At 40.0% G+C, this 26,915-nt stretch overlaps 1 pseudogene across 1 annotated transcript in view; it reads left to right on the forward strand.

Moving 5' to 3' along the window:
• The first annotated feature begins 14,654 nt into the window (after window positions 1-14,654).
• LOC148120098 (granzyme C-like) overlaps window positions 14,655-26,915 on the forward strand; it is a 35,720-nt pseudogene continuing 23,459 nt past the window's right edge. Inside the window, exon 1 of the transcript XR_015739370.1 lies at window positions 14,655-15,147. The product of XR_015739370.1 is annotated as a granzyme C-like (transcript). The remainder of the gene's footprint in view (window positions 15,148-26,915) is intronic.

Consider the following 26,915-nt stretch of genomic DNA (forward strand, 5'->3'; position numbering starts at 1 on the left):
TGGCATGACCTCTTGGTGACATGTTTAAAGAGAAAGCTTCAATTTTAGCTATCAGAATTAGAACAGAAAGAGGCATATCAAATCACCCAGAGAAGAAATAGATGTTGGCTGAACATAGTCAACTGCACCTGCCTATGACAGAAGCAGAAGCAGAGCAGAGAGCCAGAGGGAGAGAGACACAGGAGGAGACACAGGGGCAGAGGAACATAGAGACAGGAGGAGAAAGAAAGATAGGTTTAGAAAGAGAATGAGAAGCTGGGATAGGGGTGCTTCTGAACTAGAGGGAGTTTAGGGTAGGGGAGCAGGGTAGAAGACGTAGAACACGAGCATGGACTCTGAAATGTACAGTGGGTACTTGTGCTCCTGGAGGAGCCGGGAGGCTAGTCTGTATGTTATTATAGTAATAGACACCACAGGTAGTCAATTTTTCCTACTGCCAGTGAGAAGAGAAATGACCCCTTTGAGAAGAGGAGGTAGCTTCACAAGTTTTTAAGGAATGTTGGATTTATCTACCCTCCAGAAATCCTCCAAAAGTCCAGGTTGAGGCCATTTCTGGGTATCTGGGCTAGCAATGTCAGTTTTGGAAACTGGACAATTTTAGTGGATTTTGCCAAGGCACAAACCAGCCTTGTTGAGGTTTCCATACTCAAACTGCTCTCACATGAGTAAAAACACCACCCAAACTGTTCTATTGGCCTTAAAACCCAGAGAGTTAAAGTGTGACTTCTTACCTACATTACCTTTTTCTTTAATTTTTATGACATCCCATGCCCCGGCACACATTAAGTGAGCAGAATCCCTCACTGAGGGTGGGGCCTTATGACCCCCTTCCTGTGTATGATTATCATTGTGTCCTGGACACTGTTTCACAGAAACCAGCTACAACCTCTTCCTCTCTCTTCCAAAGCAGTCCCTGAGCCTTGCAGCATGTTATGGTTCAGATGTCCTGCTGAGGTTTGAGAACTGCACAGTTGTGCATTCTCTAAACTTTGGCCAGGTGTGAGTGTGTGCATTCAGCAGAGCCCACTTTCTAAAGAAACCTCTCTCATTAGGCATCACAGTTGCTCGAATGTATAGGTGTCAGCGAGAGTACTTAAAAGGCAGCTTGATGCCATTATAATTTTAACAAAACAACAGAGGGCCTATTGTGTGGCTTCAACACTTCAGTGATTAACTCAGGCTCACCAATACCACATCAGTGTGGCAATAAGAGAAGAAATAAAAGCACTTCCACTGGATGTCATTTCCGGGTTGAATTTTCTCCATGTTTTCTGTCTTCTCTCCTCTGTTTGTTGCATGAATTCAAAGCCATGTTTTTCTGAAGTCTGTCTGTCCCTGTGTCCATTTTTTGTGTCTGAGTCTGTGTCTGTCCCTATGTCTGTCTGTCACTACATCTGTTCTTGTGTGTGAATTTTTGTATCTGCCTCTTTTGTTGCTCTCTCTTTTATTGAATTTCCCCATAAGAATCACATGGGGAAGGAGTGGGATACTTTACAGAAATCATTCATGGAGTTTTACAAGGGATTAAGGTAATGAGCACAGCTGAACTCAACTCACCCAGACAGGAAAAAAAATTACAAATACCACAATTGCCCAGTAATACTGATGTGTTCAACTGTTTTAGTGGATAGTCACTTAAGAGTGTTTTCAACCTCTATGTTTGCTCTTTTATCCAAGTGATACACATGAATTGTTCTGGATCAGGGGCACAGAAAAAGACATAATTTAACATGACAAGTAATTAGTTTAGTTTGCAAAAGGTGGCTATGTAGGAAGATCAAGGAAAGTGGTGGTAATTGTTACATTTTTCTCTTAAAAGTGGGCTAAGTAATCAATTTGAGTACACAGTAGGAGAGCAGCTTTACGTCTTAAGTGACCTAAAGGTATGTTATGAACTCTGGCTGTGATGTCCAGCAAAGGTTCCAGTCTCTAGAATAAGAGATATTTTCATATTACATCACCATGGCCTCAGTTATTGGGCTCTTAACCAAGTTTACGGAACCAGCCAAGAGTTCCCTACTGTGGGTAGACCTAAAATCAAATCCCAAAATTCATTGTTCCTATAAGAGTCAACACACTATCACGTGGAAAATGTCTTTCCAGGAAGTTATAACATGCAGGGTCTACAGATGGGTAGAATCATTGTCAACTTTCCTCATCCAGTAGCTTTCATAGAAGCTCTAGGACTGCAAAAGCTGGCCAGCACGGATACAACATGACTTCTAAATGTCCTATATCCCAAGGGATGTAGTGTGTTCAAAAGAGTCATACAGTTTAACTCTCATGTAGACTCTCATGTGTAAATGAGGACATGGGCAGAAGCCTGTAATGTTTGAAAGGAGCCCCCATTACTTCACAGCTCAGAGGGAACTCTCTCACAGTATTGGAACCTTTGCTTAGTTAATTAATCTTCTGCGAGGAACTTTATCCATGCATGCAGGGCTCCATCATTCAGTTGTTTTACTTAGGCTTCCAAGGATGTAGCTCCATTCATTAGGCTTGGTGACAAACCATGATCCATGTGTGAAGGTCAGAGGATCATTTCCTGGATCATTTTCATACCTTTCACTATGTGATTTCCCAACATCAAGCTTAACATTATATGGTTGGCATCAAGCACCTTAACATGCTAAACTATTTAACCTGTCCCTCAAATGTTTTTAAATGACTTAAAATGTAACATTTTCCAAAAGGATTTTTTCCTCTATGCTTACTCTTGGTTAACCCTTTCATCACCACCACACATCTCCCATCCCTGGTTAAACCTCTCCACTTGCAAGATTTCCTTACCCCGTCCACAGTGCATTTCCTCTGCCATCCTACTTCCCTCCAGGCCTGTTCTCCTCTAATGATCCATTTCATGCTTTCTGACTTTTACAGGCACTCTAAACTAAAAACACTAATCTGAGGATTCAAGGCTTGGAACCACATGTAAGACAGAAGGGGCACAGAAACATTCAGTCCATACAAAGAACCAGGGACGTCATTGGCTGCATGACAGCTCCTTAATTACCAAGGCGTCTGGGGCAAGCTTAAATTCAAGGGCATATGGGCCACACCCTCAACTCATTTGACCTAGAACAACCCTAACCACAAAGGATCCAGGACCACAGTATGGCATGAAGCAAGAAAAGGACCCATTTTAATGACCAAACAACATGGCCATGCCTTAATACAAAGAGTGTATAGGCTGCTCCAGACCTTATCCTGACATCAGATGATACTTTTTTGCCAAATCAGATGCTTTTTTGCTTGAAAAATATTGTGGATATCTAAGCTGTGAAGAATGAATAAACTTTGGAGCATTAGAGGAAAACAAAATTAGAGAAGGTGTTACAATGGGCTAGAAGAATAACATCATGCATGAGAGAATTAGGAGGGAAACACCAAGAGTAAAGATAGAGGAGGGTAGCAAAGGAGCACCCTGAAAGCACCATGAGAGAATACAGAAGGAATCTATCAGAATAAGTCTGAGTGTACATTTCCTAAGCCCCTCAGATAAAGAAGTTTCAGTTTGTGCTACATAGTGGACTTCCCCTTCAGTGCTGTCAGCAGCCTGGAAGCTGGTTCTTTCAAATGGTTACAGGCATTTTGCAGTGCACATGCCTTGCTTGCTGGTATACAAGTGTCAGTCTCACACAGGATACACACCATGAGTGCTGCTGCAGATGTGTCAGCCTCCTGCAGTGCATGCAGCAGAAGTGCTGGGTTACTGGTTTTCATTTGCGGCAGTGCGTTCACAATGAGTGGTAGGATATAGACATGAATCTCTGACAGTACCTGCCCCATGAGTGATAGGTGAGCTATGTGAGTCTCCATCCACACAGAAACCATTAGTTCTTCAGTCTCACTCAGTACATTCACATTATTGCTGGAGTTTAGACATAATCCTCCCACAGTACATGCGTTATGATTACCGTGAGACACAGCTAAGTCTGCCACAGTACATTCATAATCAGTGCTGGTTTCCACCCCTAAGCCCACAATAATTCATGAACAATGAATTCTTGGTTTTAAGTAAGAGCTTCCAGCAGGACATGAGCCATGAGTGCTAGATACAACCATGATCCTAGCACACTACAGGGAGGCTCATGCTTATAAACCAGTACTCCTTGTGAATAAAATGTGTGAGACTCAAACAAGTAACTGAGCACTAATCATGTGTGCACAGCAAGATTCTCATGCCTATATCCAAGCCTTCACAGTGCAAGCACTATTATGGACTCATATCTAACATGAGGGCCAGGCTGTTGGGGTTTCTGTCCCACCCGGTACCCCACAGACGGCAAGTCCCAGAGAAAATCACACAGAGATCTCCATAAGTTATAAAACTGATTGGTCCATAGCTCAGGCTTCTTGTTAACTCTTGTAGCTTATATTAACCCATTGTTCTTATCTACGTTAGCCACATTGCTCAGTACCTTTCTCTGCCAGGCAGATTACACCCTGCTTCTTCTGTGGTCTGGGCAGGACTGCAAGTGGAGCTTCCTGCTTCCCAGAATACTCCTGTTCTCATTGCCCCACCTCTACTTCCTGTCTGGTTGACCCACCTATACTTCCTGTCTGACTAATCAGCATTCATTTAAAACATGATTGACAGAATAGAGATAATTCTCCCGCACCAGCATCGTCATGCTTGTATCCTGACACTCAATGTGCATGTACTGTTGGAGGCTGACACATTTCCAACCACTCATGGTGCATGTACTTTGACAGTAACATACATACATCCCAACATGTACTGTGGTGCTCTTACGGCTAACACTCAGCATTAATCGTGCATTTACAATGGGGGCTTAACAACTGTATTGCAGCACTCATGGTAATCTACTGTATGAGGCTCAAACCATTAATCCAGCATTCTTATTGAACATACTGTAGTAGACTTGTGGCTGCAACCATGTTCTCATTGTAAATGTGCTGTGCCATAAATAACTTCAAATTCAAGCTGCATGCACTATGGCTTGCTCATGCCAATAACCTGCATAAACTATTGTAGTTTTACAGCTATAACCAGAACTGATAGTGTATGGTTTTTTTTTTGAATAGGATTCCTTCTTATCCAGCAGTCATGATATGCAGCTGTGGGCACATGGTTGTAACCCAGCTCTTATGGTACATAATGTGGGAGTACATATCATGAATGTATCTCACCTGTCATGGTGCACATACTGTGGTGGGCTCATGGCTGTCACACATATTTGATTGTGCATATAATGTGGAAGGCTGATGACTTTATCTCAGGAGCACTTGTATGGAAAGACATGCTGATGTAACCCAGGAATCATTGTGATTGTACTATGGAAGGCTGACACATATATCCCAGAACTCCTTTGAATTGTTCTGGGTGATCACCAAGAAGTAGCTCAGCACTCAGAGTGCACACTGTGAGAAGCTGATGAGTGTTTTCCAGCACTCATGTTGTAGATACTCTGGGAGGCTGAAATGTGTATCTCACCTCTCATGGTGCATGTACTGCGATGGGCTCATGCCTATAGCAGTCATGGTACAGGTACACTAGAAAATTACCCAACTACATATGTATTCAACTCCATTAAATACAAAAATGTATCAATATCAAATAAAGTGATTCAGACTTTGATCTCCTAGCCATCTCTTTTGTCACTATGAATACGTTAACTTTGCTCAGGCTTATTAGAATTGTTGGACAGTCTCTCTTCCAGAAAGTGCCCACTAGGTTCCCAATGTCATTAATACAAAATCAGAGTCCACTAGAAAATTAGAAGCATATAAGTTACAATGGGAGATTTATGTTATTATATTCACATAAGGTATTATATTATGCAAAGCAGAAGACTAGAGAGTGAATAGTAATACATACGTAGATAGGTTTGCATTCTGCATTTTTTAGGGAGATCATAAAGACATTGTCTTCTACCATTAAATTAAAGCAAAGGCTACATAATTGGATTCAGTTAGTTTCAGCAGTCCTGGATGATGGGCCTCAATTAATGTTTAAAATTTATTTCAGGGAAGGGGCAAAAATTTTGGAACAACAGAGAAAACCAAAAGGCCTTGAGACTTCCCAACATCAAATTCTTGGTGTAGGCCCTTTTGCTGACCCACAATTTCAAGCTCTTTATGATGAATTAATCTTGTCCTTATGCCACAAAGCAGCCTTCAATGCTCGGGACAGAATTCAAGAACTAGGGATAAAGTTTGAATCATATACCAGGGTTATACAGGGTCAGAGAGAAACTGTTCCTGACTTTTTATTGATTAAGACTTTACAAGTCATAGTGAGAGACCCTGAAGCTAGATGTGTCCTAATTGAATTCTTGGCTTTTGAAAATGCCACCTTAGAATATAAGAGGATACATGGGCTGTTAAAGGTTAGATCAGCACCTATAGATGAGTGAATCCTGCATACAATGAGCACTGAGACTCTTGACTATAATACTGTATCCTGGGTAGGAGAAGCAATTTCCAAAGTAATAAGGAAACATCAAAATGCCATATTTTTAATTGTGTTAGAATAGGATATCTGAGAAGGATCCTTTAGACAAGGAATTCTGACTAATATCTCCTCTGGGAATGGCAAGAATAGGAAGAGTCAGTCTTCAGGTGTATGTAGAAGAAATGACAAAGAATGACATTGGACCAATGAATGCAGATCAGCAAAAGACAGACAAAGAAAACCAATATTATCAGGAAACTCTTAGAAGAGACTCTCAAATGCCCCCTAGCCAGCCACTGTAGAGGACATGTCTTACTAGGAAAATTAAAATATCCAGATCCTTCTATAAAAGACCATATTGTTTTAGATGATGGCATAAACATGGAGAAAAAGTCAAATTTCCAATATAAAATAGGAAACATATATTCAGGCAGACTTCTATAAATGATCAAAGACCAAAACAAAGAGTGCCTGTAAATGGCATTGTAATGGTTGGTTTGATAGACACAGGTGGGGATGTGACTTTCATTACTCCAGAATATTGGCATCCATATTTACCTTTTCAAGATGCAGATGTTCAATTACAAGGAATTGGAACCATATCTCAAGTTAAGCAAACCATGAAATTGGTTGACTGTATTGGACTAGAAGGCCAAAGAGGGAAGCTGAGGCCATATGTAGCTAATATTGCAGTAAATTTCTGGGGTCGTGAACCGCAGCAGCAACGGAATACCCAGATTAACATTCCTGCAGTCCGAGGAACTCATAATTCTGGGAAAAGTATTATAAGGTACTATACACAAAGGTCACCAGCCAATCAGGCTGTACAAGAACATAAAGCAACTAGCAAACCTTTAGAGGTACCACAACCCTACCTTTAAAATGGTTAACTGAGAAACCTATATGGGTTAAGCAGTGGCCTCTAGCTGAAGATAAGTTGCAGGCCTTATAACAGCTGGTACAAGAGCAACTAGATACTCACCATATTGAAGAATGAACAAGCCCTTGGAATTCTCCTGTATTTGTTGTAAAAAAGAAATCTGGTAAATGGAGAGTGGTAACAGATTTAAGAGCTGTCAATAAGTCAATTCAACCTATGGGCCCTCTAGAATCTGGAATTTCTCTGCCTTCTCTATTATCAAAAGGATGGCCTCTTAAAGCTATTGATTTGAAAGATTTTTTTCTTCACTATACCTTTACAAGAAAAGAATGGAAAAAATTTTGCCTTCACAGTGCCTACTTATAATAATTCTCAGCCTACTAGGAGATGTCAATGGACAGTCCTTTCACAAAGAATGCTCAATAGTCTCACTCTGTGCCAATACTTTGTAAGTCAGACATTGGAAATATGTAACCAATTTCCTAAGTCTATATTTTACCATTACATGGATGACATTTTGCTATCTGATTCATACATGGATACTTAAGGAAGAATGTTTGAAGAAGTAAAGAAAGTTTGGCCAAAATGGGAATTACAAATTGCACCTGAAAAAAATACAGAGAGGAGATTCTGTCAATTACTTAGGTTATAAAATAGGTTGAGGAAAATTATGACTAAAAGGCACAAATTAGAAGAGACTGGTTTCAGACTCTTAAGGACTTTCAAATATTGTTAGGAGACATTTCCAGTCTACGACCGGCTGTCGGGATAACAGCTGATCCAATCATTCACATAAACAAAACCTTAGATGGTGATAAAGACTTGAAAAATCCCAGAGTATTAACACCTGAAGCAGAAAAGGAATTGACAATTGTTGAGGACAAATTACAGGAGACACATGTAAAAGGGTGAATCGAAATCTTGAATGTATTCTAGTCATACTGCCTTCCAGACTTTCTCCTACAGGAATTTTAATGCAGAAGGAGCGACAATATTATATTAGAATGGATCTTTTTTTTACCACATTAACATAAACATTTAAAACATAAAAAATTAAAACATAAACTAAAATATAAGAAATTAAAAACTTATGTGGAAAAAGTCACTGAATTAATAATAAAATATAAATTAAGACTTTGTCAATTAACAGGTAAAGACCCAGCAGAGATTATAGTGCTTTTCACTATAAAAAAATAAAAAATAAGATATAAAAAAGATTATGGAAAGACAATGAACCATGGCAAAGAGCATGTTCTAATTTTTTGGGAGAAATTAATAGCAATTTTTCCAAAAGTGATAGAATTAGCCTTATAAAGAGAACTTCTTGGATTCTTCCTTGAATCGTATGTGATGCTCCAATAACTGGAGCCTGTACATTTTATAATGATGTAAATAAATCAGGAAAGGCAGAAGAATTAAGTAAGGTGGAACAAACCACTTACAATTCTGTCCAGAAGGCAGAATTACATGCTATTCTCATAGTGCTAAGGGATTTTAATGAAGCTCTTAATATAGTTACTGATTCACAATATGCAGAAAAATTTATCTTGCATATTGAAAGTGCTGAATTTATACCAGATGATATAGAATTGAATTCATTATTTATCCAGGTGCAAGACATAATCAGGAATAAGCTTTGTCCTATATACATAACACACATTCGATATCATATGGGTCTACCAGGTCCTCTACCACAAGGCAATGCAGAAGCAGATCAATTATTTATTGGAGGCAAGTTGCAGGCCTCAGAATTTCATATAAAACATCATCACATTAACAAAGTTTGAAGGAAAGAGTTTTCTATTACATGGAAACAAGCTAATGAGATTATAAAGAGATGCCCTCTTTGCTCTTTCTATAACCAAACATGCAGGGACTAACCCAAAGTGTTCTCAAAGGAATGAAATCTGGCAAATGGATGTGTTCCACTTTGCAGAATTTTGAACATTAAGATATGTACACCACAGCATTGACACTCAGGTTTTCAGTGGGTGACTGCTTTAAGCTCAGAAAAGGCTGATTAAGTATTCACACATATTAGAATTTATGACCAGCATGAGTATACATGCACAAATAAAGACAGACAATGGTCCAGCATATGTCTCTAGGAAAATGAAACCATTTTTTGTTTATTATAACATTAAGCATATTGCAGGTATAACACACAATTCTATAGGTTATAGATAGATCAAATTGTACTACAAGGGATATATTAAACAAACAGAAAGGTGTGGAAAATGCCCCCAGAAATAGATTACATAATGCTTTATTAACATTGAATTTTCTTAATGCTAATGAGAAAGGGACAACAGCAGCAGAGACATATTGTAAAATAGAAGTATTCTGAATGAAATCAACCAGGTTTTTTTTTTGTTTCCACAGGAGAAGAAAAACTATGGATACCATCAAAATTACTAAAGGTTTGGTTTGAAAGAAGAAACTTCTTGAAAAAGAGAAATGACAGCTCATCCACAATGGTGACAATCATACAGATGGTCAGAAAATCTCATAAGGATTGGGGAAGGATTCTATTCTTGTCTTTTCAGGAAAATAATCATCTTCAAAACTTCAAGAAACCCTGGATGTTTGGGTGCTGACAGAATGAAAAATAACTATCCAATAAGGATCATCAAGAAAAATAAATATGACTCATAAGTACAGATGATAAAACATATACTTATATATATATACATACATATGTATGTCTGTGTATACATATGAATGTAGAGAGCTTGCTTTGGAGTTGGACACTGACTCTGTACCTCTCTACATCCAAGCATGTTGTAAAAATATATATTCATTATTTCTGTCTCATGTCAGGAGCAATGGTATGGGACAGAAAGACAAAAGAATTTAGAACAAAATTACTTTTCTTCATATCTATATTTGTCTCACACTTTTTATTGAAAATATATGTCTGTGTATGTCTATATAAATACTGTTTAAGTTTTCCACAATGAGCAATGAATTTTCCTGCAGAAATCTTTGAAGTTTCCAGGGGCCCCACATCAATAACTCCACCTGGTAGATATGACATCATGACGCTGCTAGCGTTACTATATGACCTGTTTTTTGAGTACCAGTTACTCAAGATTGTTCCACCTTGGTTAGCTAAAATGTTGAACTCTTTTACAATGTTCTGGATAGACCTTCAAATAGGAAGCTCAGAAAAACCATACAAATACTCAGAGAATATTTGCAATTAAACAAGACAGTAATCTTTGAACTTCAGCATCATTTTACTTTCACAGGATCCCATAGAAAGATCATCAGCCCCATGACAACTGGGAGTAATTTTAGAATGCTGTCCCCTCTCCCAAGGAAGTTTGCTCTCAGGGTTAGGGATATCATTTAGTGGTTGATTATAATTGCTATAGGGTTGGGGTTGAGGAAATTTTATAGGCTCAGGGATCTCATTGAGAAAAAAGGGGAAATTGGATGGGATAATAGATTAGTATTAGCTTACTCACACTAATAATAATAGTGAGACAGGGACTTACAGGTAAATAGATTTCCTGAATTTCAGAAGAAAGAAGCTCAATACTTACCCAGAAATAGATGGAACTATAAAAGACTATAGAGACTTCTAATGTTGAAAATACACACACACACACACACACACACACACACACACACACACACATGTGCATATATATATGAATGGATATTTTCTTTATTACATAATTATTTTTTTAAAAAAGAAAACAATCTTTTTTTCATTATACGTACCAATCCAAGTTCTCTCTCCCTCCTGTCCTCTCATGCCCTCCACAAACCCTCCCACCCCACTCTCATACAACCCTCAGAGAGGGTAAGGCACATTGCTTTGGGGAAGGTGCAAGGCCCTCCCTACTACAGTGGGTATACTCATCATTATCTTGACCTCTTTGCTCAAATTCTCAATCCTCCCACTCTTCATCTGGACTTTGGCAATTCAGTCCAGTGTTCCGATGTGGGTTTCTGCCTCTGTTTCCATCAGTTTCCTTATCCAAATTTACTAAAATAAAGAGAGATGAATTTGGAAGAACTGTAACCAAGAAACTGAAACACTTGTATAATAAAATCTGGTATTTAGGGGAGAAATTAAAAAGGAAATCAGAAGATGGCACAATCTCTCATGCTCATGGATCAGTGGGATTAATGCTAAAATGGTTATTCTACCAATAGCAGTTCTTAATAAAAACAATAAATATATTGTTGTATATATTCTGAATGTTTTGTATTTTCGTACAAAGTTGGAGATTTTTATTTCAACTTTTTTGAAGAATTGTACTAGAATTTTGATGGAGATTGTGTTTAATATGTAGCATACACTCAAGAAAAGATAGCAACTTTAACAAATGGATGGGTACTTGCAGAAGAATGAAAATTAATGCCTATCTACCCTTGGCAGAAAACTACAAAAGGATCAAGGACCTCAATACATGATCTGATATCCTGAATCTAATAGAAGAGAAATTAGGGAAATAGCCTTGAACTCATTGACACAGAGGAAGACTTTCTGAACAGGACACTGATAGCAGAGGCATTAAGAACAATTATTTATAAATGAGACCCCACAAAACTGAGAAACTTCTATATGATGAAGGACACAATCAATCACATGGGCAAAGCAGCACCTGGCAGAATGAGAAAATCTCTTCACCAATTAGACATCTGGTAGATTGTTAATATCTAAAACATGCAAATATAAAGGTGGAAATAAAAAACCAATTAATCCAATTCAAAAGTGGGATAGAGAAGTAAGCACAGAACTTAGTTCTCTGAAAAGAAATGAAACAAAAAATGGCCGAGAAATCTTTAAAGACCTGTTCAACATCCTTAGTCACCAGGGAAATGTAAATTCAAAGTACTTTGAGATTTCATCTTATACCAATCCTAATGGCACGTGCTTTCAATGATGTAGGGAAAAGGTAACACTTATTCATTGCTGATGGGAGTACAGTCTTCTCTAGCCACTATGAAAATCAGTGTCTTTGTTTCCCAGGAACCTAGAAATTAATCTACCTCAAGACTTAGGTAAACCATTCTTAAATATATATACCCCAAATACAGAAATACTTGTTGATTCATGTTCATTTCTGTTCTATTCATAATAACTGGAAACTGGATGCAACCTAGATGTCCACCAACTGATGACTGGATGATGAAATTGTGATACATTTAGACAATGGAACATTATTCAGCTATTAAAAATCATGAAATTCTCAGGTAAATGGATAGAGCTAGAAAACATCATCTCAGCTGAGGTAAAATAGATTCTAAAAGACATTGTATGTTTTCTTTCATATGTAGATGTTAGCTTTTAAGCTTTCTATATATGTGTTATTTTTCAAATTACCACAGAGGTTGGTTACCAAGTAAGGGAGTTGGGGAAGAGAGACTCCCCTAAGGAAGAAAAGATAGAACATGTTGCTATGGAGAGACAGGGATACTAAGAGAATTAAACTGGGAGAAGATGGGAGAAAAGGGTAAAGGAGGGACTATGGGGAGGACAACTAAGCCAACGTGGAAACCTACTACTGTAGAAGCTTTCTAAAACACACATGTTTGAAAGGGATCTAAATAGACTTACCAAATAACAGCAGAGACAACTAGACATCTTATGCCACCAAGTAAAATCTCCAGTGCCCAGAACAGGTGACACCTTGTTGAGCTGTTGGCCAAAGAGGCCCCATGGAAGCCCTCAAACATCACATGTTATTTCCAATGCTACTGATCACTTTCCATAAACTGAGTAGTAAGACGCTATTGCTGAAGGTAACATTTACTTCTCTCATCAAATATGGAAGACCTGAGCTAGTGACTAATTAGAAGCTTCACCTTTATTGATCAGCTATTATGGTATTAGAAGGTACTCTGTTTGATACCATAAGAGAAAGGTAATCACCAATATTACTGAGCTACGAACCTGTGACTTACAGCAGTGACCTGCATGTATGACACACTAGCTTAATAGTGGCACAAATTTTATGGAAGCAACCAATAACTTTGTGGTTCCCTGATGGAACTCATACCTACACTGCAAAGTGGCTAAGAACCTCAAACTTTTATGTCATGGTCTTAGGGGATGCCTACTGTTATTCTAATAAAGGAACATATCCATAAAATGTCTGTTAATGTCTGCTGGCTATACCCATAGATCAGTGCCTTGCCCAATCCACATCAGAGAAGCTTCTTCTTCTAGTAGATGGGAAACCCCCAAGTGCACAATGTGTAGAAAGTGACAGACGAGCATTGAGTCCTAAACGGGATGTTTTGATTGAACCCCTCCCCACAAGGCTCAGGGAGGTATGAGGAGAGGAGGCAGAAAACCTGTAAGAGCCAGAGGTGATGAATGACTCCAAGGAAACAGTGACTTCCAGGCACAAAAGGACTGATGTACATATGAACTCATGTAGACTGTGGCAGCAAACACAAGATTTGCACAGGTTCAATCCTGTAGTCCTAGCACTGAGAGGGGGAAGTGTTCATATAATTCTTTGAAAATTTTGTATATTCATATAACGTATTTTGGACATATTCACCCATGCCATCCCTCTCAACTTTTTCTCCTGCTTTTTAAAATATATACATTTAAGACATATATCTACATATATGTGTGTATGTGTATATAAATATACATACACACATATATATGGGTGTTGGATCCCAGGTTTTTCCCCTGCTCCCTGAGGCACAGAATGCAAAATGCCAGGACTGTTTAAGCTAACCAGCCAAGCTTCCTGCTAGCTTCTGTGCTACCTTCTGTCTGCCCGGTGAGCCTCGTTTTATCTTTGATGTGGTAATTTCCCACAGCGCCTAAACTGTCTGTCACTGTGCTCCTGCTAGCACCCCCTGCCTGCGGAGGAATTCCTCACAGGCGCCAAGCTGTTCGTGCTGTGACTGGGAGGGAGTTTTGCTCTTCTGGGGAAAAGAGTATTTAACCTGGTGGAAACTAAATAAAATTGGCGTTTACTTTTTGGCATATGACCCAGATCTCTCTCTCTCTCTCTCTCTCTCTCTCTCTCTCTCTCTCTCTCTCTCTCTCTCTCTGTGTGTGTGTGTGTGTGTGTGTGTGTGTGTGTGTCTGTTTAACCCCTAGACCCTTGCCCCAAGCTCGAGGCGAGGTACGGAATATGGGTATACACACACACACACATACACACACACACACACACATTTTACTGTGTTCAATTTCTGCTGCCAGTATATGGACAGGAGTTGGGAGTTGGGCCCCCACTGAGACAAGGTTTACCAAAAGGGTTCCAATTGTTAAACTGACTCTCTTTCTCCAGGAGAGATCAACTGTTAACAGCTCCTCAGAAGCCCCGCCCCCAGAAGAAGCGTTCACTGGGGGGCTCAGCTGTCTACTGAAGGTCCACAGGCAGCAGCACATGCGCGGGTGGGCGGGGCTGTATGCAGGGGGAGTCAAGGAGGCCCCTGTTAAGCTTCTGGGCTCCTGCACACCGGGGAGCCTCGACCTCTCCTCAGCTACCACTGAGGAGCTGCTGCCTATCATCCATCACCGCCAAGACCTGGAGCTGCTTGGACTTGACCGCGGGTGAGCCCAGGGAGCCAACCAGTGAGGGTTCAAATTAGTTGAGGGAAGTCAGGGCATCTGAGGAGTGGTCGTGCGCAATGGACTCAATGCTTCGGTTGCCCTCAGCCATGCGCGAGATGCAGAACCGGGGTCAGGCGAAAGCATCCATGGCCAGGGGTGGGTGGCGCATCCACCAATCCCAGACTCCATGGATCAGCATTTTCCTGCTACCAACTTCAGTGGCTCCTGCTGGGACTTTCCTCTGAAGGACAGGTTCTTGGCGGGGACATCGCAGGAAAGAGCTCCCTGGTACAGTGGATCAGTCAGGTAAGCACTGCATGCCCTGGCAGTCTTAGGGCATTTTCCCACGCTTTCTCTGGGGAAGTGGGTGTGACCAATGCTCAGAAAACTGCATTCAGATCCTCCTCTCATGGCCCTAGTGCAGAGGCTAACACTTTCAGACCCAGAACGTTGCTGCTCTTGGTAAAAAGGACTCTCAGGATGCATGAAATAATAGATGTAGAAAACCTTGCTTTCTTCTAGTTGAGAAACTGTCTACCCTCATTCCCACCCCATCTTGCCTCTGAAAAACTGGATCACATTAAGTTTCTAGACTCTACTGTGAATTCAGGAATTCAAGGAAAACTGGATTGAGCAACATTTTATTATTCGGTCTTTGCTTTTCCACTCCACAATGAAGCTACTTTGGGATTTCATTGCCACAGTGATGTGTCTTTTTTGGTTACAACTGTTACACCCTTATCATCCCCTCTTATTTCCCAAAGTCATTTATTCATTTTTTTAAACCTTTGGATTGCCCGGGTCTGGAGAAGTGCTCCAGTTTTTTAAAGGTCATTGTCTGTAAAGACATTCCCATGAGTTCAGAGAACTGTGAGATAAACCATTGTCATTTTATACACCTTTATTTCTTGGGGCTTCCTAACTGCATTGAGCATGTGCCTTCGTAAGTTTGGGGTGAATTCCTTCCACTACATTTCCTTGGCTGTATTTATGCTATGGTTATGATTCTGTTTAAATTCCCAAGTGGAACTAGCTTAAGTGTCATTCATATTGAAACATGATGATCTCGTCATTTCATGTTAATTTCAGTTGCATCTCCTTGGCATCTTATAAAGTTAAAGTTTTCTGTGAAAAAATACTGCAAATGATACTTTGTTTTATTTTCTATGTGAATAACGTAGAGAAGAGTGGCTTGGGTTTTCTGGTTTGTTTGGCTTTTATTGACTTGAAATTCAGCTTTGTTCACCCAATGAAACCAAGGGAAAATATTCTTAAGTCGCAGGAATCCAGGACTCACGATCTTTGTGCTTAGTTTTCCTTCCCTGGGCGGGTGTGGTGAGGAAAGGAGGTTGGCAGAAGTTGGAAGTTATTAAGGAGTCACATCAAACACAATTGCCTTCATAGTCAGGTGACCAGGACTCCAGTTGCTTTCCTTCCCTGGACTGTGATGACACGTGACAACACATAGCTTTGTGTTAGGGTTTCTTAGAATTTAACCTGCTTCACTAAATGCAGACAGTATGTAGTATAAATGGTCTTTCCTAGTCTTAAGGACTCTGATGGGCTGTATTTTGCTATGTGCTGTCTTTACTAGAAAAGTCTCTATATACTGTTGGTATCGAGCATTCGTTTGATTTGGGTGAAGTGATTTTTTACCAGCTATTGATAGTGTACACAGGAGAGACTTAGTAATTTTTGGGCCTTGAACAAAATGATAATTAGCTTGCTCATCTGTGGTGAAATTTAGATTAGGAAAATTTGCTAAGGCTTCTCTCTGTTTTGAGATAGGATCTCACTATGTAACCCAGGCTGTTCTTGAACTCACAGAGATCTACCTGTCTTCTGAGTGCTGGAATTAAAGGCCAAGCTCCTCTCTTTCTCTTTGTTTCAGTGTTTGTCTTGTAGTGTAGGCCAGCTTTGAACTCAGGGCTTCCTTGCCTCAGTTTCTTTAGGGCTACATAGGTTTATATCACTTTCCCTAAATTTCAGAACTCTTTATTTGTTGATTAATTTGTTGATTTGTTCTAGAAGATGATTGGGGTTTGGACAGTATACTGTGTACTTCCAAGAAAAGATTGCAGTTTAGAAAATGAGTCCCTCACACTCTTCCTTCTTGAGACGATTAAACTGTGAAATAAATTCATTCATAGCTCTTCCTATTCCTCTCTTGTGAAATTGGATGAGAACATAATTTAGAAGAAATTCAGTTTTTCTATTTATGTAAATTTGATTTTAGATCCTTATCTTCTCTTCATCTGGTTTTGAAGCCTTGAGCATCCTACTTAAATTCTGAGCTTGTTTTTTTCCTTGTAAGGGGGAGTAGCATTACATGTTCTTAGGAATGCATGAAACAGTTAAAGGGACTTAGTACACTGTCCAATATTGTGTCGTGCTGCTTTCTGGTGATTAAAATGATAATTTTGATGTATTTTACATGACTTTAGGAAGTGTTTTTAAATGATGTTTCTGGACAGATGATAGCTCAGTCAGTAAAGACACTTGCTACCAAGCACGATGACCCGAGTTCAACCACCAGAACGCCACATGAGAGAAGAAGAGAACCAACTCCTGAAAGTTGTTCTCCAACCTCCACATTCACACTGTGACACTTACCCCCACTCTAAACTCACAACTGACTGTAAAATCACAAAAGATGTCATTTGACCAGAGGACGATATACTGTTTCATCACCTATTGGCCTTCTTCTCAGTGAGATTCCAGGTGGTATGGAAGGAAAGAATTCTGTACAGCTGTGTAGTTTGGGAAATGATAAGAGATAATTTTGTTCAATACTAGCAATAGTGTGTCTTGTTCATCTTAGTGTTCTGTTGCTGTGAACAGATACCATGACCATGGCTACTCTTAAAAAGGAAAGCATTTGATTGAAGATTACTTACAGTTGCAAAGTTTGAGGTTTATAATCATGTTGGGAAGCATGGCAGCATGCAGGCAGACATGGTGCTGGAAAAGTAGCTGAGAGTTCTATAGCTGGATCCACAAGCAACAGGAAAAGAGAGACTCTGGGTCTGGCTTCAGCTTCTGAAACCTCAAAGCCCACTCCTAACTACATACTTCCTCCAGCAAGGTCACACCTCCCCCCAACAAGGCCACACCCCCAACCTTTCAACTAGTGTCATTACCTGGTGACAAAACATTGAAATCTAAGATCCTGTGGGGGCTGTTATTATTCAAAGTACCACAGTGTCTTAAGTTACACACAGTTCAACGTTTCCATTTTCCATTGGACTTGAAAACAATCCATTTGGCTTTCTGACATCTCTCAAGTTTGCACAAGATACAATTGGATTGGGTGTAAGCAGAATACACAGTTAAGAGACTTAAGCACACCACTCACTTTCCTTTCCAAATGCCACTATTTACAGAAGGAAACTTTGATTAAAGTGGGTTGTACCAACTTAGTTTAGAATATTTTAGATACCAAATGGAGTAGATATGTTTTAGAATTGTTTACCTGATGGAACCTAAAGATTGTGGGTATAAATATCCTTGACCAAATTACCTTGGAAAGCTTGGACTTTGATACTTGCTTTTCTTAATGTTAACTTTTAAGTTCACTCAAAGAGTCTGAAACTACTGTACAGGTAGCAAGATGTCTCTGTTATTTCTAGAGTTTTGAAAGTTGCTTACTTCTTGTTTACTTAGGTAATATATCCTTCTGGAGTCTTTGATGGAGTTGAAGAATAGATATAGAGTTATAGTTATAGTTTTTCTTTGTTATGATAAAAAATAAAATAGATACAAATATAATTGTGATATTATAATGCAAATATATTCTTGCTTGATACCTCTTATATGCAATTTTACTATGTTAAAGTGAAAGCCTTTCTTATTTGATTAAACAAAAAAGGGAAAATGGTATAGGATATCCTTCTGTTTATGTGTTGATTTCATTGGTTGAATAAAGAAACTGCCTTAGCCTTTTGATAGGGCAGAATTTAGCTAGGTGGAGTAGACAGAACTGAACACTGGAAAGAATGGCAGAGTGGCAGACACCATGGTTCTCATGCCTGAGATGGACACTTGTTAGAATCTTGCTGGTCAGCCACAGTCACATGACAATACACATTAATGGAGATGAGTTAAACTAATATTTAAGACTTAGCCAATAAGAAGTTAATGGGCCAAGCAGTGTTTAAATGATTACAGTTTCTGTGAGATTATTTCAAGTATAAGCTAATCGGGCAGCTGGGACAAACAAAGGGACCCCTCCTTGCTAATTATTACTGACAAGGGCCTTCAAGTGAATACTTGTCACTAGCTTCACTGTTATTTTCCCCCATGGAAAGTAACTGAACTACTATAAGACATCTGTCTTTCCTATTGCTTGGGAAAACTGTCCCGTTTTCATTTTCTGTTTGGGTCTTCTCACATTTTCTCTCCCTGAATGTTTATCAGGGAGTATTTTTAAACTAACTTTTGGTTCAGAATGCGTGTTAGATGCAAAGCACAGTGAATGCATCACAGTGGAAGCAGCTGACTCAATGCTGTGGCCTGGTGTCACGTGAAACAGTGGTAAGCAGTGAACAATGTCTGGAAATTTAAAGCAGACTGTGGAGGAGGTCAGTGTAGCTGTTGTTCTTTCCTATCATTTTCATACTTATCATTTACAATTAGTTCACTCAGTTTTCTTCTGTGCTAGGTGCCCTTTATTTTATCTACTTTCATCATTTCATTCTCAACATCCTCCCTCCTGTGGTTGGGGACCAAAAAAGAATCCTGAGAATGAAATTATTTACCAATTTTTAGGATAAGGAAAAATTACCTAGTAGGCCTTAATGTGATATTGAATTGATTATTATGACTCAGAAGTCAGGCTTTTCCATATCATTGATGCTATCATATGAAAATTTCAACTTCATTTTAAAAACAAATCAAGTTTGTTGAGGTATTACAGAATGCAATAAATATACCCATTTTAAGAACATAATGTATACATGCCTGTAACTCAACAGGGTGAAAACAACATTTTTTTTTACCATTTCAGGACTGATACACCTGCCACCTTCTAGGCTAGTCTATTTAATGCACATCTGTTGCCTGCTCTACCATAGGCAACCTCTAGGGTACTCTGTATTTTTGATACTGTAGTGCTATCTTCTCTGGCCTGCTGCCTGTTTCTGTAAATAAGGTTTTAGTGAGATGCAGCCATACCCATATTGTCTATGGCTGCTTTGGTGCTATAGACTTCTACATAGGTAAGTTGTTGAGCCTTAATCATACCTAACAAGACTCAGTTATTCACATCTAATGTGAACAATACTTTATTTTTCAGCATATACTTGATGTTCTTTTAGCATTTATTCAAAAAGCTATGGAGGGGCTGGGTAATTGGTCAGTGGGTAAAATGATAAATGTGGTAAGCTTGAGGACTAGGCATGACACCATGTGTCTGTAATCTGAGTGCTAGAAGGTGGAGACAGGAGGATCCCTGAGGCTCCTAGCCAGATAGTCTAGCTAGTCTATGAGCTCCATTTTCTCTGAGTGCAGTAAAAGGAGTGGCAGGCTGTAGCCCTGCCCCTGGCTAGCTTTACCCAAAATAATTACATGGAAACTGTATTTATTTAAACACTGCCTGGCCCATTATATCTAGCCTCTTCTTGGCTAACTCTCACATATTAATTAACTCATTTCTAATAATCTGTATATCACCACGTTACTGTGGCTTACCAGGATGAGTCTGACCTATCTCCATTTTGGAGAGGAAAGCAATGGTGTCTGCCTGACTCTGCTTCTTTCTCCCAGCTTTCTATTCAGTCTACTCCACCTATCTAAGCTGCTGCCCTATCAAATGCCAAGGTAGTTTCTTTATTTGATCAATGAAAGTAACACATAGACAGAAGGCCCTCCTACTCCATCTGAGTGACTATCTCTAAGACTAAGAAGGAGAGTGATCAGAGGAAGACAACTGACACCCACCTGTCCTCCCTAGGTACACACACTAGCATGCGGCCTGCATCATAATGCACACACCACACACAGATGTGATCTAGGGACAATCAAGCTTCACCCAATACATTGTTACTATGTCTCCTTAGTCTCCCACTTCTTTCATTCTCTAAAATTAATCCTTTACATTTATTCAAATTTGCTGACTTTAGTGTATAATGCCTTACAGATTTTGACAAATGTGTATATTCATTAAACCACTGCTTAAATTTAAATAATTACTTTGTCCTTCCAGATTAGTCTGTATCTTTTGTAGTCATCCAGTTTTTAATTCCTAATTCTCAGAAACCATTACTCTGCTTTCTGTCTTCATGTGACTTTTGTTTGTTCCTTGTTTGTTTGTTTTTGTTGTTGTTGATCCTTTTTAGGAATGTTTAGGTCTAGGGATGTATGGAAATTTGTATGTATCTCGTATGTACAAAAGCCTATGTTCAATCCCTAGTAGCAGATAACCCTGTATGTGGTGGTAGATGTCTATAATCCCTGCATCTGTGGTTGGGTAGAGGAGGTGGATGCTAGAAGATCACACATTTGAGATTATCTATTTCTACACAGAGAGTTCAAGGCTACCCCGAATTATATAAGTCCTGTCTCGTGTGTGTGTGTGTGTGTGTGTGTGTGTGTGTGTGTGTGTGTGTGTAGGGGGTGTCATAAAAATGGAATTATATAGAATATAACTTTTTGTATGCTAACTTATGCTATCATTTTATGTGATTATTTGTCATCCCTTGATGAGATATCTGTTCAAAACTGTACACCCTGAATCTTCAGCTGATTGAACCATAACTCTTACTCTCACCCTGTATATGTGCAGTTGATCATTATTTGAAAATGCTATCTTCTAATATGTTGCTTATGTTTTTATTCCTTTCTTCCACCCACCTCCAAGGTCTTGTATATTGTATATTGGACTGAAAGTCTGTACTTTAGGATGAATTTGAACTTCTGATTTTTCTGTTTTTATTTCTTGAGTACCTGGAGTACAGGGGTATGTCAGTGCACTGGGTTTATATGGTGCTGCGATTGAACTCAGCATCTTTTGTATTCTACTAACTGAACTGTATTTCATCAATTTTTATTATTTTCAAGTGTGCTAAAGAACACACCTTCGACTAGCATACATAGGTAACACCCTAATTAACACTGAGCTATATGCTTCCTGATCTATAGTTTAGGTTTTGAAGAACTTGCATTATTCCTAGAGCCCCTTACATGTTAGGGGAGGGCTCTGCCATTGAGTTAAATAGATAAATCTAGTCAGAAACTATTATAAAACTTTTGATTGACTTGGATTGAATCTGTAAATACTTAGGGGTAACTGTTGTCTTTGTGTTAGTGAGTCATGAACATGGCTGATCTGCTTATCTAGGTCTTTGGTTCATTATTGGTGTTGTACTATTCAATAGTTGAATCCTGCATTTTTGTAAAGCTTTATTTATACAGCCCTTGGTTTCATATATGTGGTTTCCAGATCCATGATTTCAGTATCAGTAAGCAGGGTGAGTATGGTACAGTAGGATATTTTGAGGGAGAAAAGACCAGGAGTGCTGGTTAGTAATTTTATTTGTTTTTTTTCTTTCTTTTTTGTCATCTTGACACAAGCTAGAAGAGGTGAAATCACCTGTGAAGATTTCTTTAGGGTCAGCATACAGAACCTGTGGTCCAGAGTGACCAAGCTTGGTAATATGCAAGTGTCTCCCAAGTAGGACTGCTTTTAGCAGCATGTGAGCTTCAGTATTGAGAGACCCATGGTGAGAAGCTGAGACTTGGCATCATGTAGCTAAATCAAAATTCCTCAAGAGACCAGGACACCCTATTGATGAAGATGTAGCTTTGGTTCTAGTGAATACCCCAAGGACAGTGAGAGATGTGGAGCTGTTCTGCAAGATGAGATTTTTTAATAAAAATTTCATATCCTCCCCTCCTCCCATTTCCTTCCCACTCCCAACTCTCTCTCTCCCCCTCCCTCTCCAGTCCAAAGATCAGTCAGTGTTCCCTGCCCTATGGGAAGTCCAAGGTCCTCCCCCTCCATCCAGGTCTATAAAGGTGTGCATCCAAACAGACTAGGCTAACACAAAGATAATACATGCAATAGAATCAAAACCCAGTGCCATTGTCCATGGCTTCTCGGTCAGCCTTCATTGTCAGCCACATTCAGAAAGTCCGGTTTGATCACATGCTCCTTCTGTCCCAGTCCAGCTGGCCTTGGTGAGCTTCCATTAGATCAGTCCCACTGTCTCAGAGGGTGGGTGCACCCCTCACGGTCCTGACTTCCTTGCTCATGTTCTCCCTTCTTCTGCTCCTCATTTGGACCTTGGGAACTCAGTCCAGTGTTCGAATTTGGGTCTCTGTCTCTATCTCCATCCATCGCCAGTTGAAGGTTCTATGGTGATATGCAAGATATTCATCAGTGTGGCTATGGGATAAGGCCAGTTCAGGTGCCCTCTCCTCAGATGCCCAAGGAACAAGCTGGGGACATCTCCATGGACAGCTAGGCATGCCTCTAGAGTCAAGTCTCTTGTCAACCCTAAAATGGCTCCCTTAATTAAGATATCTACTTCCCTGCTCCCATATCCACCCTTCCTCTATCCCAACCATCCCATTCCCCCAAGCTCTCCCCATCCTCCCCTTCTCCCTTCTCTCTCCCCATCTCCCCTTCTCCCTTCTCTCTCCCCATCTTCCCTTATCCCCACCCCACTCCCACCCCCAAGCTCCCAATTTTTGCCTGGCAATCTTGTCTACTTCCAATATCCAGGAGGATAGCTATATGTTTTTCTTTGAGTTCACCTTCTTATTTAGCTTCTCTAGGATTCCAAATTATAGGCTCAATGTCCTTTATTGATGGCTAAAATCCACTCGTGAGTGAGTACAAACCATATTCATCTTTTTTGGTCTGGGTTACCTCACTCAGGATAGTGCTTTCTATTTCCATCCATTTGCATGCAAAATTCAAGATGTGAAGAATGTTTTTTGAGAAATTTGTAAATCGTGTCAGTTAGGACCACACACTTCAATATTTAAGTGTTCATTGTTTTTAGGGTTAATAATCATTTATTTTATTGGAGACACATAGGATGGAATTCACGCCCATGATTGTGAATCTAGCTTACCACCATTGTTGTTGAGATCACGGATCATAACATCCTTCTTAATACAGTGTTTGAAAGACGTCCAGAATTTAAGATTCCAGGTCAGTATTTTTCAACATTCTTCAAATATTTTAAATTATGACAGCTTTTTCTTGGCTAAATTTTAATATTCATCACTAGAATTTTTTCCTGTAATAAAAACCAGTGAGTGTATTTTCCACATACACCATCATTCTTCTATAATGATTCAGTTTAGTTAATGTTCTTTTTGGCAGTATAAATAACACAATAAGCTCTTTTTTTCCTCTTTATATCAAACATCTTAACATTTCTTTTTCATTTTCATCAAGACTCCTTATGATCTATTTTACTAAATATTCTCTTCCCCCATTATTTTTTCACACAAATATTTTTTATTCAAAAATTTACATTTCCTCCCCTCTTCCCATTCCCCTCGTGCTCCCCCACTAACCCTCCTCCCTACTCCTCCCTCCTTAAGAGAGGGCAGGGTACCCTGCCTGTGAGAAGTTCAAGGCCCTCCCCCCTCCATCCAGGCCTAGGAAGATATACATCCAAATAGATTAGGGTCCCAAATAGTCAGTGCATGCAGTAGAAACAGGTGCTAGTGCCCATTATCGATGGCTCCTCAGTCCGCTCCCATTGTCAGCCACGTTCAGAGAGTCCAGTTTGATCACATGCTCGTTCAGTCCTGGTTCAGCTGGATTTGGTGAGCTCCTATTAGAACAGGCACATTGTCTCAGTGGGTGGACAAAACCCCTAGTGGTTCTGACTCCATTGCTCATATTCTGCCTCCTTCTGTTCTTCAACTGGACCTTGGGAGTTCAGTCCATTTCTCTACTGAGGGTCTCTATCTCTAGCTCCATCCATTGCAGGATGAAGATTCTATGGTGATGAGCCCATGCTCTGACTCCCCATGGAGAGAAACTTCTGGGTCCCTCCCACAGCTGCGTGTTGAAGGTGTTCAAGGCCACCTTGCTTTGCTCCCTTGAGCACTTATTGGAGTAGATTCAGAGGCAGTAAATGCCTTAAACACAGACTGCTTCAGATTCCTCTGCTCTGTGGAAGTATCTCCCAGCCCTCACATTTGCATAGAGCTCCCTCTGCTCCCCTAACATCTGTACTGATGTTCTGCACCTGGGAAAGGAAATTCTTCAACTCATCAAGACCCAACATCTCTGTTCTTCCCGGCCATTGCAGTCAAGCAAGCCAGAGAGAACTGTAAGACTCCTTGGGAGGATATAGACCCAGAGTATAAGACTCCCCTGAAACACACAGTGCAAACACAACAACACAAGGTCTTTTGGTTTGTGCTGGGGAATCCATACTGGCATACCTCCATTGTCCTGTCCAACATCATCCATTTGCCAGCACCATTTTCTGGAGACTTAGAGAATATAGTTTCTGTTCTGTGTTTGTGTCCCATGCCACCTTCCTGTGGTGGTTTTTAGTGATGATGTCCCCTCTAGGCTCATGTATTTGGGCACCTGGTTCCCAGCTTATGATGCTGTTTGGGGATGTTAGGAAATATGGCCTTGATGGCGGAAGTCCATTGCTGGGGCAGGCTTTGACTCACACCACTCGCAATTCTCTCTCTCTCTCTCTCTCTCTCTCTCTCTCTCTCTCTCTCTGTTTCTCTCTCTGTCATGCCCACGGTTGTGTGTAACTTAGCAAATGATATGACTCCTTATCATCCTGCTCCTGCTGCCATGCTTCCAGTGATGCCTCACCTGATCCCTATGTCCTAGTCTTTCTTCTAGAAGCTGCCGTGGTCATGGTGCTTTATCACACTAATGGGAAAGTAACTGATACACATGTTCTTCAGCAACATACATATTTTACCTTGACATAAATGTAGGCATGGATTCATTTGCCTTATTTCTCAGAAGTATTTGGCCTGAAGCATTGTGGGAGAGTCCACAAAGAACACAACCCCTCTGCAGGACCAGGCTGCTACTCTACATTATGTAGTTTGTCCTTTAAACATGGAATGATATTTCCCCTACAGCTGTGATACATGGATTCCAAATCACAAAGATGTGCACCCAACTCCCCTCACAAAAATGACTGAACTCAATGGTTTTAATATCTGTGAGAGATATGGCGATGCTCTGCTGTAATTTCAGCCCTCCATGGCTGAGGAGGATAGAACTTTCAAATTGAGCCTCAGTTGCAAAGTAAGATCATGTCCGGAGAATGAGCTTCTCTCTAGAAAACTTTGAGTGTGGCTTGCCCAGAAGTCTTAATTCCTGAGAAATGAGTCCACCATAAGTAATGGATTAATTTATAGCTAGGTTATCAATTCTGATTTGCTGGGGAAATTGGTTTCACTGAATTGTCTCTCAAGGTGTAATGACTCCTAGTTGGGCGGTGGTGGTGCATGCCTTTAATCTCAGCATTTGGAAGGCAGAGGCAGGCATATCTTTATGAGTTTGACGCCATCCTGGTCTACAAGAGTTAGTTCCAGGACAGGTTCCAAAGCTACAGAGAAACCCTGTCTTGAAAAACCAAATATATATAATGTCTCCTAACAAAAGTCTCTGATAAATCTGTGTAGTGCAATAAAGGAAAGACCACCAAGACACCTTAACTATCAAGTTTAGAGTCACTGTAGCAGAGAGAGAATCCTTGTAGTTTAGACACTTGGGGTCAGAGTTCCTTGAACATCTTTCAAGAGATCGTTTAAGTCCCCCTTGATGTGGGAGTCCCCTCTGTGTGCTTTGATTACCATTAATGGATTTAGAAACTGTTTTGGGCCTATTGATAGGGCAGAACTTAGGTAGGCAGGGAGGACAGAACTGAATGCTGGGAGGAAGAAGGCAGAGTCAGAGAGATGCTGTGGAGCTGCTGCCAGAGTCAGACACCAGAATTTTGCTGGTAGGCTACAACCTCATGGTGATATACAGATTAATAGAAATGGGTTAAATTAATATGTAAGAGCTAGCCAATAAGAAGATAGAGCTAAAGGGCCAAGCAGTGACTTAAATAATATGATTGCTG

The sequence above is a fragment of the Myodes glareolus genome, chromosome 12 (genome assembly GCF_982192425.1).
Source record: "Myodes glareolus chromosome 12, mMyoGla1.1, whole genome shotgun sequence".
NCBI lineage: Eukaryota > Metazoa > Chordata > Mammalia > Rodentia > Cricetidae > Myodes > Myodes glareolus.